An 18,511-nucleotide genomic window follows, 5' to 3' on the forward strand; every position below is an offset into this window, starting at 1 on the left:
GTGGGCGCCCAAGATGGCGAAGTCCACCCCCTCTCCCTAGCTTCCCCTGTCTCTATCCTTAGTTCCTCTTCCATGTACCACTCAGGCCAGCTGGTTGGAAGGAAGACATGACTGACCCTCCTATGGAGGGTCTATAGTCAAATTAGTTTGTGGTGATTGAAGCAAGCAGGTGAATCTCAGCTTGGGAAGGCATCTGTCCACTGCTTGCCAGTCTAGCTTGCCAGGCAGAGGATAAGTCCATACAACAAGGAGATATTTAAAGAGTATGCTATAGGGGCAGGAGAGAATGTTCAGCTGGTAAAAGCACTGGCTACTTTTGCAGAGGACTCAGGTTTGGTTCCCAGCACCCACTTAACCACTAACAACTATCTATAACTCCAGTTCAAGGGGATATTATGCTCTCTTCAGAGCTCCATGGGCATTGATGCATTGGTCCACTTACATGCATGCAAAGCACTCATACACGTAAAATAAAAGTCAATAGATCAAAACAAGTTAAAGAATTTTTTTTTTTTTTAAAGATTGCACTATACATAGTCTGAGTCATTTTTTGCAGTAATGGAATCAGGGGCCTCACTCCTCATCACCTCATAAAAGGAATGGAAAACCTGGTGTGTCAAGGCATTGTGAGAAACGGTGATATGGATTATAGTCCCAGGGTCCACACCCTGCCCAGAAATACGCAAACCTACCTTAAATCCCCTTTGCCAATTCTCCTCAGTGGGTGTAAAAATAGAGACGTTAACGGGGTTGCAAGTTCCTATTTGGCAGTCTGAGGTAGCCACACCCTTTTGGAGAAGTGCAGTTTCATCTTTATCCAGCCACATGGCCCAGGTCACACAAGACCAAAAGATGCAGAAACGGTCTAATTGGGAAGAGCACGCTGAGTTTTGGGGATTGTATCTTGGGCACATATGCTTATCATTGAACATAAGCTCCCGCTCCCACGATCAGCCTCCACAGGAAGCACGATAGGGCTGATTTTTTGACAATAGCTGCACCTACATCAAAGATTAGAGATGCAGGCTGTCAAGGGTTGGTGAGTCTCGTTTGGTAATCAAGCTGCCATTACTATGCACCTCCATCCAATCCTCAGTAGGGGACAGTCGAGGGTCAAAACAGATGTGTTGATTTCCATGTTGACACATAGAATATGTAGTTTTGTTATGCTCACAAGTTCTGATGACCATGCCTGGGCAGGAGAAATGGATGTGGTAAACTAAAATCTTAAGTACACCATAGTCAAGCAGGGTGCTGCGAACACAGATCACAAGGGAGCAGCTTTGGAACTACGAAATAGGGCCAAATGAAGAGAAACAGAAAACAGAAGTTATACATTCTACCCAGAAGAGGTAAAGACGTGCTATCAGAAACCTCTGGCTGCAAGTCTAATCAACAGGGGCAACTGAACCCAAGCCTGTGATAAAAGCTACGACAAGAATCCAGCACCAGACGATGACCAGGGGTAACACCACACTACAGGCAGATTAGAAAAGTAAAAAGCAGTTCACTTATCCTTCAGGTGACTGGCTTATCAATTTGTCAGTCTTCCACCTTGAGTAGATGTGTCAGCATCTGGAGAGACCGCATCTGGGATGCACTGCTCTGGTCCCACTGGGTCCTATGGGGTTGCAGCTTGATTCTTCTGGATGGTCAGCTCACACAGTGCTAAGTGACCAGTACCACACTTTCAATCACAAGAATCCAGGGAATCCCGCCAGCTACCTTACTGCAGTGGGAGGGGACAGAAGAGCAGTGAATGGAGCTCTCTAGAGAGGCTGTAAGGGCTGCACATTCCACACCTTCATGCATATGGCATCCCCAGCTTAAGGGTAGTCAGGCTATCAAGACAATCATTCCTTGACACAATATGTAGTGGCCACGGTGGAACCAGGGCCTGCATCTGTTGCCTTATAATGATGTTACCCTGTGCCTTTAGGACTTTCAATATTCCCCCAGCTACGGGAGGGGGCTACCCATAAAGAATTTCATAAGGGCAGAACCCTGTTTGTCTATTTGGAATAAATCTAATTATTAGTGAAGTAATTGATGAGTATTAGTTTCAGTGTAATTGTGTCTCCCCACACAGTTGTTCAGTTGAGAGTTCAGTTGCTGACTCTGCTCTTCAGGTACTCTGAAAGCTGAATACAACTTCTAAGTGATTTTTAACCTTTTAGCCATCAACTGTACCACCTCAGCTGCAAAGGACAGTCAGTTAGCCCATACTACGGTGATAGAAATTCCAAACCAAGGGAAATTTCTTGCAGAAGGCGCCTACCCTCTTCATGAACATTTTTCCATCTGGGTAGGAAAAGCCTCTACCTAACCTGAGGAGGTTCATAGAAAAACCAACAGGTATTTGTAGCCTCAGGTCCAGGAGAGTTCAGTAAAGTCAACAACTAAATTTTCCAATTGGACTTCTCCAACTCTTTGTTCCCTGGGGAAGCTTTAGGTCCCTAATGTGGGTGGTTGCTGGTACAGGTTTTATGTTGTTCAAACGTAGATTGAGCCACACTGGAGATCTGGGGACTTAAAATATATTGGTTTAAGCTGGGCATGGTGGCACACGCCTTTAATCCCAGCACTCGGGAGGCAGAGGCAGGCAGATCTCTGTGAATTCAAGGCCAGTCTGGTCTACATAGTGAGCTCCAGGTCAGCTGGGACTACAGGGAGACTCCATCTCAAAAAGACAAAAAAATTGGTTTAAAGCTGTTTCCAGGGTTGTTTTACCAATGAGAGTTTCTTGATGGAATTGTCTGACAAAGGCCCATGGGCTGTGGCCTCAGGAATTGTTATATGACCATTTTCAAATCTCTACCATCCTCTTCAGGCCCCAGCTTATCTCTCTGGCCTCCAGAGCAGTTTTTTTTTTCCTTTTGATCTTTTTGAGACAGGGTCTCCCTGTAGCCTCAGCTAGCCTGGAACTATGTGGACCAGGCTGGCCTTGAACTCATAGAGATCTGCCTGTCTCTGGCTCCTGAGTGCTGGGATTGAAGGCATGTGCCACCAAGCCTGGCCAGAGCAGTTCTTAACAAGATGCTGATCTGGGCTCTGCCTCTGGAGGGCTCCCAGGCTGACAGCATCATACACTGGCCATGATGAGGTGTCTCAGCATGTATGACTCACTGGGGAATCTTCAGGTAGAGGCCAACAAGAGTGGCCAAGTATGCAGACTTCTCTCTTTGTCCTCTGACCTCTACACACACACACACACACACACACACACACACACACACACCTGTACTCACACAGATGAATATGCGTTGTATACACACACATGTTACACGTAATAATAAAATAAAAGTTCCTAGCCAAGTCAGACACAGCAGTGGAGGTCTGTAATCCCAGCTACTTAAGAGACAGGGGCAGAAGGGCTGCAAGGTCAAAGACAGCCTAGCTACAAATTGATTTCAAGACCAGCCTGTGCAACTTGTAGAGACCCTGTCTCAAAACGAAAAGTGAAAAGAAGGCTGGGCGTGCAGCTGAGGAGTACAGTGCTTGCTTAGCATGTGCAAGGCCCTGGGTTCCAGCTCTAGAGCAATAGCAAGAAATATCAGTAGTCCCCGGCCAGGTTGGGAAGAGACTTCCTTCACGCACTGTGGAGTCCTAACCAGCTTCTCCTCCCCACCCATGAGAAAGTAGGTGGCCCCAGGGCCTTAGCCTCTTTCTACCTTGCCCAATGCTTGGCTCCGTCTGCACTGTTGTCTCCTACCACACCTTAAGGCGGTCAGTTCTTTACTCTGCCTATCCTAGTCCTGGGACTGGATGCAGCCTTTGGATCCAAGGATCCAGTCTCTGTCTCTGTCTCTCTGTCTCTCTCCCTCCCTCCATCCCTCCCTTCTTCCCTCCCTCCCTGTCTCTGCCTCTGTTTCTGTCTCTCTCACTCTCTCTCCCCACCCCCTCTCTGAAAGGAGGAAGACTGTACAAAAGTCACCATGCCTAGGCCCCCTTAGTCTCAGCTCCCTTTTTAGGGTTCCCCAGCCTTAGAGAAGTTGCTAAGAGCCAGCTGCAAAAGTACTTGACGTGGAAGCCAGAGTGCTCCTAGGGCAGAGCCAACTCAGCACTGAGAATCATATCCCAAGGCCCCTGGGCCCTTATCTCACCCGATCCCCACCCTGGGCTCCAGGCCAGCAGCTTGCTGCCATGAAGTCAGCTCAACTGACCTCCACCCTCCCCAGGCCACCCACAGGGCTGTTCCCCACTCACCAAGGCCTCCCTCCCTGCCCCAGCCCTGAGTCGTCAGGCTTGTCTCCTGCTTTTCTTTATACTTGGCTGGCCGAACTCCTGTCTGAATAAAAATCTTCCCAAAACCTTGGCCTGAGGCCTGGTAAAGGTGTCCAATCAGAACTGAACATGTCACTTGCATAGGCCACAAACAAATTTCCAGGGCGCGAAAATATAGGCATCCTGACCTGTTCCCTGACCTGTTCCCCGCATCACCTGCTCTGACCTTCTGGGACAGGAATCCTGCCTTTCTCCATAACTACTACCAGCCTGATAATCACCTAATCACTGGATTTGTTATTGAATGGGCTACAGTGGATACCACTGTGGTCTTGGAAACTATCCCCTGCAGATAAGAGATGTGTATACCCATCTATGCCCCTCTCTATAGGTCCTACTCTGGGCAACACCTATACACCTGTTTTAAAGACACAGTGTCCATCTGGGTTGCCCCACTAGCATGGTGGTGCCTTAGAAGTGTGCTGGGATCTTCTCCTACCCCTCTGGGCCCTACATGAAGTTCCCCACTGTTGCTAGTCACCGGGAACTGTACTGTCCTCAGAGCTGCCCACCCGCCAAACATGGCCTCTGTGCTATGTCCCCTTAATGGGAAAGAGCCTGCTGTCCCTGTAAGAGCCTGCCAGGTCTATGGTTCATCAGTCTCCTGCAGCAGCAGAGACAGAAGTTCAAGCAGAAGTAAACCGTGGGGGCCTTTCCACAGGTCCTCACACAGAGCAAGTGAGTCATTCTAAAGAGGGTTTTGAAGGGGACATGGAGGCCCTTAGCTCAGGAGAATCAGGAACTTAGAAAGTATCTACCTGCTATATGACCTTTCTTCTCTGTTTCCATTCCCAAGAAGCACAGCCTGGTACAGGCCTTGGCTGCAAGTGGTTTATCCGGGAACCAACTCCAAGGAACATAGAAGTATATAGGTGTTTTGCCCCAATGATGCTCTACGTGTGTGCAATGCCTGAGGAGGCCAGGAGAGGGTATAAGATCCCCTAGAACTGGAGTTACAGATGGTTCTTGGTGTCCATGTGGGTGCTGGGTTCTCTGCAAGAATAGCAAGTGTTCTTAACCTTTGAGCCATCTCTCCAGCCCCAACAAGCACAGAAGTGAGAAAGAAAGGGGACAGTGACACAGAAAATAGCAGGTGACCACTGTGGCCAACTACAGTCAGCCCCTAAGACTTCTACAAACCTGGGGAAAGTTTGCCAGTGAGGGGCTGGGCTTGCTCAGGGATACAAAGGCTAACTCCCCCAACACTGTGGCCTAGAGGCCTGCAGAGTACATAGGAATGGTGGGTGCATGGAGGTCACCCCCAGCATCTTCCATGAATGATTTAACCATTCTTTTTCTTTTAATGGAATTTTTATCTATTTATTTATTATATGAATATTTATTTTTTAAATATTTTATTTATTATTTATATTTTATGTGTATGAGTGTATTGCTTCCACGTATATAATTACCCCCATGTCGTGCAACGCCTGTAGAGGTCCCCTGGAACTGGAGTTATGAACTCTTGTTAGCTGCCATGTGGGTGTTGAGATCCAAATCTGGGTCCTCTACAAGAGCAGCCAGAGCTCTTAACCACAGAAACAGCTCTCCAGTCCCCTGATCTATTTATTTTTATTTTATGTGAGTTTGCCTGCACATAAGTGTTAAGTGCACAGTTAAGGCCAGAAGAGGGCATAAGATTCTCTGAACTGGAATTTCAGATGGCTGTCAACCTCCACGTGTGTGTTGGGAACAAACCCAGGTCTTCTGCAAGACCAGCCAGTGCTCTTAACCACCGAGCCATCTCTCCAGCCCCTCAAACATTCTTACAACATGCAGGAGATATGAGAACCAAGGGAGCTTCCGGCCTAGCTGTGGGAGGGGTCCCAATGCAGGATCTGTGCAAAGAGCTCTGTGGGATGAACAGGAATTTTCCAGACCAAGTAGGAGTCAAGGCACACAACAAATGATTAGAAGTAACGCCAGGTAAGTCCAGAGTGGTCCAAATGCTGGAGCCAGCGGAAATGATTTGATGCCAGGGAGCTGTGGGCAGTCCAAAAAGAAGGCAACCCAGTGAGGGAAAAAGTACCACGACAGGCTGGATCAAGGTGTGGAGGGCGCGTGTTGGACCCTGGCTGGCAGGTAAGAAGAAGGGAACCTAGACCAGTTAGAAGAACCTGGGAAGCTGAGACGCAAATGCAGGAATGACCAGAGATAGAAAGGAATGAACAGGAAAGGAAGGGGAAGAATGGAGCAGAGAGAGGAAAGGAAAAGACAAGGGAAACTAAGGACGTTTAGGAAGGGAACTTGGCATGGGGGTCGGGGAGGCAGCCACTAGAAGTTCCATCACAAGCTGGGTGTGGTGGAGCACGCCTGCCATTCTGGCAAGGAGTGGAGGCAGGAGGAGCAGGAGTTCAAGGTCATCCTTAGCTACTAGAGAGTTGGAGGCCAGCTCAGGCTACTGGAAACCTTGTCTCAAAAATGGAAGGAGAAAGGGAGGGAGGGAGGGGGAAGGAGGAGGAAGAGACAGGAAGGGGGGAAGAGAGGTTGGGAGTATGACCCAGAGATAGTTTGTCTAGCAAGCAAAGCCCTGGTTTCTATCCCCAGCACTGCAAAATATTTGTAAAAACTAATAAAACAGCCAGGCATGGTGGTACAAGCCTTTAGTCCCAGCTCTTGGGAGGCACAGGCAGAAGGATCTCTGTGAGTCTGAGGCCAGCCTGGTCTATGTAGCGAATTCCAGGCTAACCAGGGCTACATAGTGAGAGCCCGTCTCAAAAAATAATAATAATTATAAATAAAGTAAAAATTAAAAAACAGTCTTCACCATGTGCTGAAGGAGAGCCATAGCCTCTGCCCTCTTAGGGTTCACAGAGGTCTGGGGAGTGCTGCGTCCCACCCACACCAGAGGTCAAGGCAGTTTCTCAGGGCGGAGGCTGCTAGCCAGGAGAGCCTCTTGGGAAGGAGGCCATGGGGTGGATAAGGAGCCAGCAGGGAGCCAGGTGCTGCCAGCCAGCCAGGAGGGAGGAGGCCCATGGTTAATACCAAGCTGTGCAAATATTGTTGTTTTGACTGCTTGTAGGACTGTGGTATTTTCCCCATGAACCACAAGAGCAATGTGTGAGTTCAGTTCGGAACAGAGCCTGCAAAGAGACTCCTGCCTTGCTTCTCCCATTTCTGGCCAGGCGCACATGTGCCTGTAAACCACACACACACACACACACACACACACACACACACACACACACACACACACACACACCACACACAGAGTCACAGATGCCCAACCTCTGACTCCATCCAAATACCTGACTTGTCATGATGGTAAGAACATTATGCATCTCTGCCTGGGATATAAGAAGCCACATGATTGTATTTGCTACAATAATAAAACAGTCTGACTAGCCCAGCAGTTCAGAGCACAGATGCCAGAGCTACCTATTCTAGTTTGCTTCTCTATCCCTGTGACAAAACACTGTGACCAAAACCAACCCAGGGAAGAAAAGGTTTATTTGGCTTACACATCTCAATCACAGTTCGTCTTTGAGGGAGACCAGTGCAGGAGGAACCTGGAGGCAGGAACTGACGCAGAGACCATGAAGGAATGCTGCTTATTGGCTTGCTCCTTTGGCCTGTACAACCCAGGACCACCTGCCCAGGGCTGTCACTAACCACAGTGGGCTGGGCCCTTCCACATGATTCAACAACCAATAAAATGCCTTCACAGTAGGGCTGGAGAGATGGCTCAACAGTTAAGAGCACTGACTGCTCTTCCAAAGGACCCTGGTTTGGTTCCCAGCATTCAAGTGGTGGCTCACAACCACCCATAACTCCAATTCCAGGGGATCCAATGCCCTCTTCTGACTTCTGTGGGGACTGTGCTCATGTGGTACACTTACATGCATGGACAAAAAACACTCATATACATAAAATAAAATTTTAAATATTTTATTATTTTTATCTTATTATATATATGAGTTTGCATACATATAAGCCTGCATGCATGTACGTGTACCTGTGTCATGCAATGCCCACGGAAGTCAAAAGAGAGTGGCTGAGTCTCCTGGAGTTGGACCTGCAGATGGTTGTTAGCCATCATGCAGTGCTGGGAACTGAACCTGGGTACTCTGAAAGGGCAACCAGTACTCTTAATTGCTGAGTCATTGCTCCAGTCCAAAATAAATCTTTTATTATTATTATTATTATTATTATTATTATTATTTTATGTATGAGACAGGGTCTCCCTGTAGCCCTAGCTGAGTGTATTGCCTGCATATATGTGAGTGTGTCTGTGTCATGCAATGCTGTGGAGGTCAGAAGGGGGCTTTGGATTCCCCTGGAACTGGAGTTAAGGATGGTTCAGAGCCACCATGTGGGTGCTGGGAATCAAACCCGGGTCCTCTGCAAAAGCAGTCAGTGCTCTTAACCACTGAGCCATCTCTCCAGTCCCATAAATCATTTTTTTAAAAAAAAGAAAATTCCTTGCAGGCATGCCCACAGACCAATTCACTCTTCCCAGGAGCGTCAAGTTGACAACTGAAGCCATCCTACTTGCCCCCTTTCTGTGTTCACAGCTCTGCTCCAGGCTCATTGGCTGTGTGACAGTAGGGAAGTTGCTTAACCTTCCTGTGCCTCACATCCTCCACCTCTCAAATGGAATGAGAGCTCCCACACAGGGTTGGAAGGAAGAGATGAGTTAGCGTCAAGGGCGGTTCGGAATGGGTGGGGGATGTAACACAGTTGGTACAGGGTTCCAAAAGCATACACAAACAGACTCAAAAGTAGCTCACTCACTTCGTGAAGAGAGGAGAGAGAGCTTACAAGGTTTGGTTAGACGCGTGTGGACAACTGAGGACTGTCTTTAAAGGAAGGGCTACCCCCTTTTTTAGACATTTTATCCTTTCAATATTGTTAGAATGCAGGTGTGATGGATGATGCTTCAGCAGCTGGGCCATGAAGGGAATGCTCTACATTAAGAAAGTAGATCATGGGGCTGGAGAGATGGCTCAGCAGTTAAGAGCACTGACTGTTCTTTTAGAGGACCCGGGTTCAGTTCCCAGCACCCACACAGCAGCTCACAATGGGCCGTAACTCCAGTTCCAGGGGATCCAATGCCCTCTTCTGGCCTCACCAGGCATGAACATGGTATATATGTTGCAGACAAAACACCCACACACATAAAAAACTTAAGAAAGGCCAGGCATGGTGGCGCACACCTTTAATCCCAGCACTCGGGAGGCAGAGGCAGGCGGATCTCTGTGAGTTCAAGGCCAGCCTGGTCTACATAGTGAGTTCCAGGCCAGCTGGGGCTACAGGGAGACCCTGTCTCAAAAAGACAAAAAAAAAAAAAAAAACTTACAGAAGAAAGGAAGGAAGGGAGAAAGAAAAGAAAGAAACAAAGAAAAAGAATGTTGACCAACTGTACTGAGGCCTGTGTCTCTAAGCACAGTGACCACACTGGCCTCCATGTACCAACAAGAGAAGTAAGCATTGTGTTCACATAACCCACTGACGATGGCTACTGACACTGGCAACTAATCTGCATCTTGACAGATAATGGTTTTCTTCCCCAGCTACTGAACATACGTGGGTCACCAGCTCAGAAGCCTCAGATGCAACTGTCAGTTTTGAGAAAAAAGAGGGATACCATATAATGTGTTGTACACTGGCTGGTGTAACTGGCTGTTGGAGACAGTCACCCCATTTCCTCATTCCTGGACCCCTGCCATGGGCACTCATTTCCAAGTTACTCTGCAGTCCCCATGCCCGCTGGACCAGTGTGGCCTTGGGCCAAGTTGGATCAGTTGGCACCATGGGAAACGGGACATCAAGACATCTTGAAAAGCCCCAAAGATTCTTGTTCTCTCTCTCTCTCTCTCTCTCTCTCTCTCTCTCTCTCTCTCTGTCTCTCTCTGTCTCTCTCTCCTTCTCTCCATCCCTCTCCTACCAGGTCTCTCCCTCTTCTTCTTCCTCCTCTTCTTCCTCTTCTTTTCTGTTGTTCCTAATGTTTTGATTGATTGGGGTATTAGTTACTTTTCTGTTGCTTTGATAAAACACAGTGACCACGGGAATGTATAGAAGGGAGAGGATTCAAGCTTACAGTTCCAGATGGGCAAGAGTCCATAATGGCAGGGGAGGTATGGCAGCTGGAGCAGAAAGCTAAGCAATCACATCTTCAAGCAGGCACAGGAAGCAGAGAGCAGCTGGAAATCTGGCAAGCCTTAAGAACTCTCAAAGCCCACCTCCAGTGATGTGCTTCCTCTCAAAACTGCGCCACCGATGGGGATAAAGTGTCCAAATACTTGGAGCCTATGGAGGACATTCTCCTTCAAACCACTACAACTGGTCTTTATTTTATGTGTATGAGTGCTTTTTCCTGCATGTATGTAAGTGCACCCATGTTGTGCAGTATCCTCAGAGGTCAGGAGAGAGTGTTGTATCCCCTGGAACTGAAGTTACAGATGGTTGTTAGCCACCATGTGGGTGCTGGGAACCGAATCTGGATCCTCTGGAAGAACAGCTGGTATTCTCTTTTTTTCTTTTTTTTTCCTCTTTTTTTCTTTTTTTATCTTTTTTGAAACAGGCTGTTTCAGCTGGCCTGAAACTCACTATGTAGACCAGGCTGACTTAAACTCACAGAGCTCTGCCTGTCTCTTCCTCCCGAGTGCTGGGACTACAGGCGTGCGCCACCATGCCTGGCCGGCACAGCCAGTATTCTTAGTAGCTGGGCCATCTCTCAAGCCCCATCTCTACTTCTTTTCTGAGACAGGGTCTCACTATGTAACCTGGAACTCACTATGTACACCAGGCTGTCCTGGAACTCACAGTGCTCTGCCTGTCTCTGCCTCCCGAGTGCTGGGTTAAATGTGTACACCACCATGCCACAGCCATGACAATATTTTGGGGCTAACCTGATCAAGGGAGAAAGACACATTCCAAGTCAGACGTTCATTTTTTTTTTACATAGCAGCCAAGGTGGAGTTGTACAACAGTCTGAGATAGGGCCAGGGAAAGAGCGAAAGGAAAACTTACAGCTGGGTATGGTGGTCCGTGCACATCTGTCATCCCAGGCTAAGGATAGAGGATTTGCTACAATTTCAAAGCTAACCTGGTCTATGTAGTGACCTCCAGAGCAGCCTGCAATACAGACTGTGAGACCCTGTCTCCAAACACCAAACCTAAAAAGAGGTAAGAAAAGACAACTTCTTCCACTCCCTCTGTGTGCCTTCAAGGAACCACCTTCTTCCCCATTTCTGGGGTAATACCCAGGTCAGTCTACCTCCAGCTTTGGGGCTGAGGTCACACCCTCACGGCACCTGGTCTCCCTTCTCTATCACCCAGAGCAGAGATGTCACGGTACCTGTCTGTGGGCACAGACCCCTCAGTTGCTTGGGGTCACGTCCTGTGACCCCATTGGCCTTACCAGCCTGACATCAATAGCCCAGACTGCTTCCAGACTAGCCCAGACCCGTTCTTTCCTTTTTCTCTTCTTCCTTCCTTCCATGACAATGGACCAAGGGCCACAGCTACAGAAATCAAACTACTCACAGTTGGGGCTCCCTGGCATCTTTTGCTCTGAGCCTTGGTGGGGAGGGTGGACTACTGGTACTGGCGCAAATCCCTGGAAATGCTTGTGTAGTAGACTGTGGTTCCTGAGAGGTGGACAGATTTGGGCTGGAGGCACCAGCTCTCAGACTCACAATTCACACCTAGCCTTGGGGACGACATGACCCCCAAGAATTTAAGTGTTGCAGATAAGAGAGCTCCAGGGACATGCACTGGGGCTTCTTTGTGGGCCTGGGGAGTCTAGAGCTATGGGCTGGAGTCAGACCTGCCACTCTTTTCTCAGTATTTGTCAATGTTTCCACAGCCAGAAATGACCTGATACCTCTCTGGTTTTCATCTCTGAGGTGAATTTCTCTAAATGTCCCCAGCCGATCATCACCTCTACCTCATCTCGTGACTCATGATGGTTTCTTGAGCTCCAACCACTTGTCTCTATTCATTAGGAAAGGAAGAGGAGGAGCTGGAGAGATGGCTCAGCAGGTAAGAGCACTGACTGCTCTTGCAGGGGACCCAGGTTCAGTCCCCAGCACCCACATGTCAGCTAACAACTGCCTGTAACTCCAGTTCCAGGGGATCTAATGCCCTTTCTGACCTCCACGGGCATTGCATGACATGGGTATACTTACATACATGCAAGCAATATATTCATACACATAAAATAAATTTTTTTTGTCTTTTTTAGACAGGGTCTCCCTGTAGCCCCAGCTGTCCTGGAACTCACTATGTAGACCAGGCTGGCCTCAAACTCACAAAGATCCGCCTGCCTCTGCCTCCCAAGTGCTGGGATTAAAGGCTTGCACCACCATGCCAGGCTAAAATAAAAAGGTTTTTTAAAAATGGAAGGCTCCTGATAAATGATAGCTGAGCTTGACCCTCCTCATGCACATGAACATACAATCATACACACACATACACATACATTGCACATGTACATGGGGAATACACACAGACACACAGACACACACACACCACACATACACACATATGCACCATACACACACCACACACACACAAACACACCACACACACTACACACACACACATACCACACACACACACACACACACACACACACACACATACACACCCCATACATACACACACAGAAGAAAATGTCATGCCACTACTGAGCCCCTCAGTGATTTCTCATGTTCTTAGCACGTGAGCACAACCCCAAAAGACAGCCTTGAGATCCTCTCAGCCTGGCCACTGCCCACCTCACAGCCCGGTTCTCTGTCACTGCCATACCCTGCCTGTCTCCCTGGGATGTTATCTCTCTGGCACCTCAGACAAGCCCTGATCTCTGCGCCTCAAGTCCTAGAGGCCCTCATTTTCATCTGTCACCACCCCTCACCCTGTGGTGTCAGTTCCTGTCACCTCTGAAGAGGACCCTCTCAAAGCCTCCACAACCCTCAACCTTCCTTCACGGTACATCTGGTCCACATTAGCAAGTATAAACTTAGCGTGTATTTCCACTCAATTGAACTCAATAAATATTTGCTGAGGAGTGAGAGCAAAGGGTACCAGGCTCTCCACTGCATGGCTATACCTCCTCCTGATTCCAGTCCCCAGCCTGTGGGGGTCCTGGATGCCCCTGAAGCCTCCCCTAAAGGTAAGGGACCACTCAGTCAGTAGCGTCCTGAACTAAAAGGGTCTGTGGTAGCAACAACTCACTCCCTTCCCAGGGCTGACAGATGGTAGACCAGACAGTGTGCATAATATATGTGCTGGACACCATCAGATGCATGAAGTCAGGGGGCCAGTCTTATCCCCTTAGACAGGGTCCCATGTAGCCCAGGCTGACCTCAAGCTTGCTATGTAGCCTAGGGTGATCTTGAACTTTTGATCTTCCTGCTTCTACCTCTGAAGAGCTGAGATTACACATATGCACTACCTCACCTGGTTCATGCAGTGCTGGGGATTGAACCTAGAGCTTTGTTCTTGCTAGGTGAGCATATACCAATTAGGCCACATCCCCTGCACCTTGCATGAATATTCTTTGACTCCATGACCAAGAGTTTTTTGGGAATACATGGCTTGGGGCTACCTTCACTGCCATTCATTCATTCCCCCTCACTTCTCCCTCTCACTGAGAGAAATCATGGAAGGGCATCCTTGTGACAGGTATGGCCTGCTCAGGACATAGGGTTGGTTTCAAGGACACAAACATTGTTGTAATTTGGATGTAAAATGCCCCCACACACTCATTGTTTGCAGTTTTTGTTCTTGTTGGTTTGGTTTGTTTTTTAATATTGTATGTATTACTTTTGTTTTATGTATATGAGTGTATTGCCTGCATATATGTAAGTGCACCTGTGTTGTGCAATGCCCTTGAAGTTCAGAAGAGGACATCAGATTCCCTTGGGAACTGGAGTTATGGATAGTTGTTAGTCGTCATGTGGGTGCTGGGAACTGAACCCTGGTCCTCTGCAAAAGCAGTCAGTGCTCTTAACCACTGAGCCATCTCTCCAGCCCTTGTTGTGTTTTGTTTTTGAGAGAGAGTCTCCCTGTAACCCCAGCTGGCCTGGAACTTGCTATGTAGACCAAGCTGGCCTCAAACTCACAGAGCTCCACCTGCCTCTGTCTCTTGAGTGCTGAGATTAAAAGTGTGTGCCACCACGCTGGGTGGGTGAGGCTTGGCATTTGAACTCTCCATCCCCAGCCACTGGTGCTGTTGGTGGTGGTTATGGAACTTTTCAGATACAGGGCCTCGTAGACCACTTGGGGAAGGCCTTGTGGGGCATAACACAACCCCACTCCTGCCTGAGCTCACCCACCGTTATGTGAGCGAGCCACGCTACAAAGCTTCTACCACCACAAATGGAACCCACCATGATGGACTGTATCCCCTCAGACTGTGAGCCAGAAGAAATCTCTCCTCCTTTAAGTTGTTTCTATCGGGATTTGGTCACATCCATGAGAAAAGCAACTGACATGCACAACACACAATCCCAGTTCTGTGTGTGGAAGGAGGATTCTCACTTGCATTCTAGAACATTTTTTAAAAATCTCTTAATAAAGCAAGCTTTATTGGAAGTGCTGCCTCAAATGGGGAGAAGGGAGAATGGATTGATTTGTCATCTTGTCTGTGGCCATACCACCCTGAACGCTTCCAATCTCCTCTGATTTGTCATCTCCCCCATCTCCTTTTGTGACTTGACTACTGCCTAAGTGATCCAGCTGAATTCCTACCCCACCCTAACCTTGTTTATCTTGGAGGATGTGATGCCTCTAGGGCCAGCTCCTCCTCAGTTGGGCTGGATGATACTGGTTAGATCTAAGGTGACTGCCAGGCTGAACCCAGACAGGTTCTAAATGGTGATAATTCCATCGTCATGCTGAATGAGGTGCTCTCTGGTGCCATGACAGTTGACAGTTGCCATGGCAACATCTGGAATTTAAAAAAAAAACATAAAAGGACTGAAAAGAGGCAGAAATTGTATTCCTAGAAAATCTCCACCCATTCCCAGGAAATACATGACCCTTCCTCCTTCGTATTAATCTAACTTTTCTTCATCTTTTTACACCTATGTTTATAGTCTCCTGAACTCCAAAGGTTAAAAGGCTAATGTATGAATTTATCTCTCATTTAACCTATTCTTGTCCAAGAATAAAAATCTCCCCCTCTGGTCAATTGGTACCTTTATTGAGTCCACAATTCTAAGAGTGAATTAGGACCCCGTTTGGGAGGCAAAAACTGGTAATGCTTTTGGTCTCTACTTTCTTCTTTCCCAGAGAAGTAGTTTGCAAGTCAAGGCAGGGATGGGGATGGGAGGAGGAAAGAATTCACTGATTATGGGTCATTGCATTGATCGATCTTGATTGCCAACTTGATTGGATTTAGAATCCCCTTGGAAACAAATCTCTGTGCATGCTGGTAAGGGAGTTACTAGATTGGGTGCATTGAGGTGTGTGATAAGACCCACTCTGAGTGTGGATAATACCATCTCAAGGACTAGGGTCCCTGGCTGAATAAAAAGGTGAAACAGCATTCATCTCTCCCTGCTTCCTGACTGCGGACACAGATGGGTGAGCAGCTGCCGCCTGCTCCTGCCGCCATCCCGTCCCTTCCATGATGGACTGCATTCCCTGGAACTATGAATCAAAATAATCCTGTCCCACTTTAAGTTGCTTTTATCAAGTACTTTATCACAGCAATGAGAAAAGCAGTTGGCAAAATACTACAAAATGTAGTGGCCTAAAATGACATCTATTTTGTCTAGGAATTTGTATTCAGTCAGGCCTCAGTGGAGACATGCTTGTGTTCCCTGACGTCAGCAGGGTGGCTGGAAAGCTGGCCTAGGATCATCTGAACACTCATTCCTGTGTCTGGTATTTGATGATGGCTGTTGACTATGTCCTTAATACTTGTCTATGTGGCCTCCTCGTATACCTAGGGATTCCTCACAGCATGGCAGCTGTTTCCCAAGGGTAAGAGAAAAAAACTCTTCTTTTACTTACAATCTAGGCTAGGGCCACCAGTAACAATTTCACATTCTCTTCATCTGGCCCAGACAGTTCTAATAGGTTGAGGAAACAGCCATTTTTGAGACCCTGTCTCAAAAATCCAAAATTTTAAAAAATAAAAAATAAAAAAGGTGACTGTGGCCATTTTTGGAAAATACACTGCTTACTTCGTTTTTAAAAAACATTTTATTTATTATTTTTGTTTTATATGTATGAATGTATTGTCTACATGCATGTAAATGCATCCATGTCATGCAATGCCCACAGGGGCCAGAACAGGGCATCGGATCCCCTGGAACTGGAGTTACTGATGGTTGTCGGCTGCCATGTGGGTACTAAGAATCAAGCCTGGGTCCTCTGCAAGAACAACCAGTGTTTTTAACTGCTGAGCCTTCTCTTTGGCCCTTACCTCTTCATTTTTAAGTGTCTCCCGTCTCTGGGTAGGCCTTATCCTCTCAGTTCCCTAGATGTCTGGGGATCTAGGTCACAGATGTGGGGAGGGGTCTTTCTGCCTCCTGCCTGATCATATCTGACGGGGTCCATATCTCACAATGATCCAGAGGAACAAAATATTCTGAGTCACCCTGGCCTGGGGGATAGAAAAGCCCAGCGGAGGAGAAAGGAGAGATCAACTTGAGTAAGTATCACATTGGGAGACTCTACTGTACTGTGCCGAGCAGACACAGCATGAGCAGGTTGCAAAGCTGAGCGGACACAGCACATGCAGGTTACAGAAAGATCCTGAATTAAGAGAGAGGACAGCAGTGAGGAGGGAGGGACAGGCCAGCCAGCTGGACTTTGCATGGAATCTGATAAGTCTTGGAAGGGACTGAAGCAAGAGAAGGTAAGATTCGTCCCTGTATGAGGGGCTGGAGAGATGACTCAGCAGTCAAGAGCACTGGCTGCTCTTACAGAGGACCTGGGTTCAGTTCCCAGCATCCACATGGCAGCTAACAGCTGTCTATAACTTCAGTTCCAATGCTCTCTTCTGGCCTTTGTGGGCATTGCATGTATATGATGCACTTATACACATGCAAGCAAAACTTTCATACACATAAAACAAAAATAAGCAAATAAATAAGATTTGTTCTCTATAAAGATGATTTTCTGTTAAGTGAAACAGATTTGAGAAACATTTGGGAGACCGAAAAAACCACAGGTGTCAAGGGCTGGAGAGATGGCTCAGCAATTAAGAGCACTGGTTGCTCTTACAGAGGGACCTGGGTTCAATTCCCAGCACCCACACGGCAACTAACAACCATCTGTAACTGAGTTCCAGGGGATCCTCCGCCTTCTTCTGGCCTCCTTGGGCATTGCATGACATGGGTGCACTTAATCTATTCAGACAGTACACTCATACACATAAAATAAAATTAATAATTTTTTTTATAAAAAAGCACAGGTGTCAATTACTGATGGGATTAGTGGAAGGGGGAAGGGACAGCAGCCTAAGTTCTCAGGCCACTTCCTTCTTGGGGTTTGTCCACATTTTGGTCAGGCAGGTCTCTGCAAGCCACTGCCAAGAGCCGTCATACCCCACATGTAATGCCCACAGCATTATCAAACTTCCTAAGCTGTCCATGGCCTCATTATGAGCCATAATCCATGAGCAAACTTCCTCCCTGGTGACAAAGCCAAGTGGCCTTCAACAAAGGGACTACTCAGACAGCGGAGATGGACCAGAGGCCCAGCAAGCTAGTGAGGAAGACGAAAAAACCCTGAAGACAGGAGACAGCCTTCAACCCAGCTCTCCCATGCACCTTCTCCCAGAGAACCATGGTGTACTCTGCCTTTAGCACCTTCGGTGGGAATACCTGGGGAGGGGGGAAGGGGTGAAGAGGTAGGGAGGGCACTATTCTGAGACTAAAGCTGAGACTCCCTGGGTACCCCTAGGTGACACTATTGTACCAGGCAATAAGGTCTAGGATAAACAGACCCCACTGAAGGCCAGACATAGTGTCTCAAGCCTGCAACTCCAGCACTCAGAAGTGGGAAGCAGGAGGATCAAGAGTTCAATACGTTCCGTGCTCCAGTACATAGTGCGTTGGAGGCCAGTCTGAGCTGCATAATACTTTGTCTCAAAAATCCAGAAAATTAAAAAACAAAAAGAGCCACCAGCAGGAAAAAGCAAGGCTGTGCAAGCCTGATCAACTGAGTTCAGTCCCTGGAACCTCACGCACACACAGTGGTACTTTGCACACCCACACACAATAAATAAATAAATAAATAAATAAATAAATAAATAAATAAATCT

This window comes from Nannospalax galili, unplaced genomic scaffold, assembly GCF_000622305.1.
Source record: "Nannospalax galili isolate Female #2095 unplaced genomic scaffold, S.galili_v1.0 scaffold538, whole genome shotgun sequence".
Taxonomy (NCBI): Eukaryota; Metazoa; Chordata; class Mammalia; order Rodentia; family Spalacidae; genus Nannospalax; species Nannospalax galili.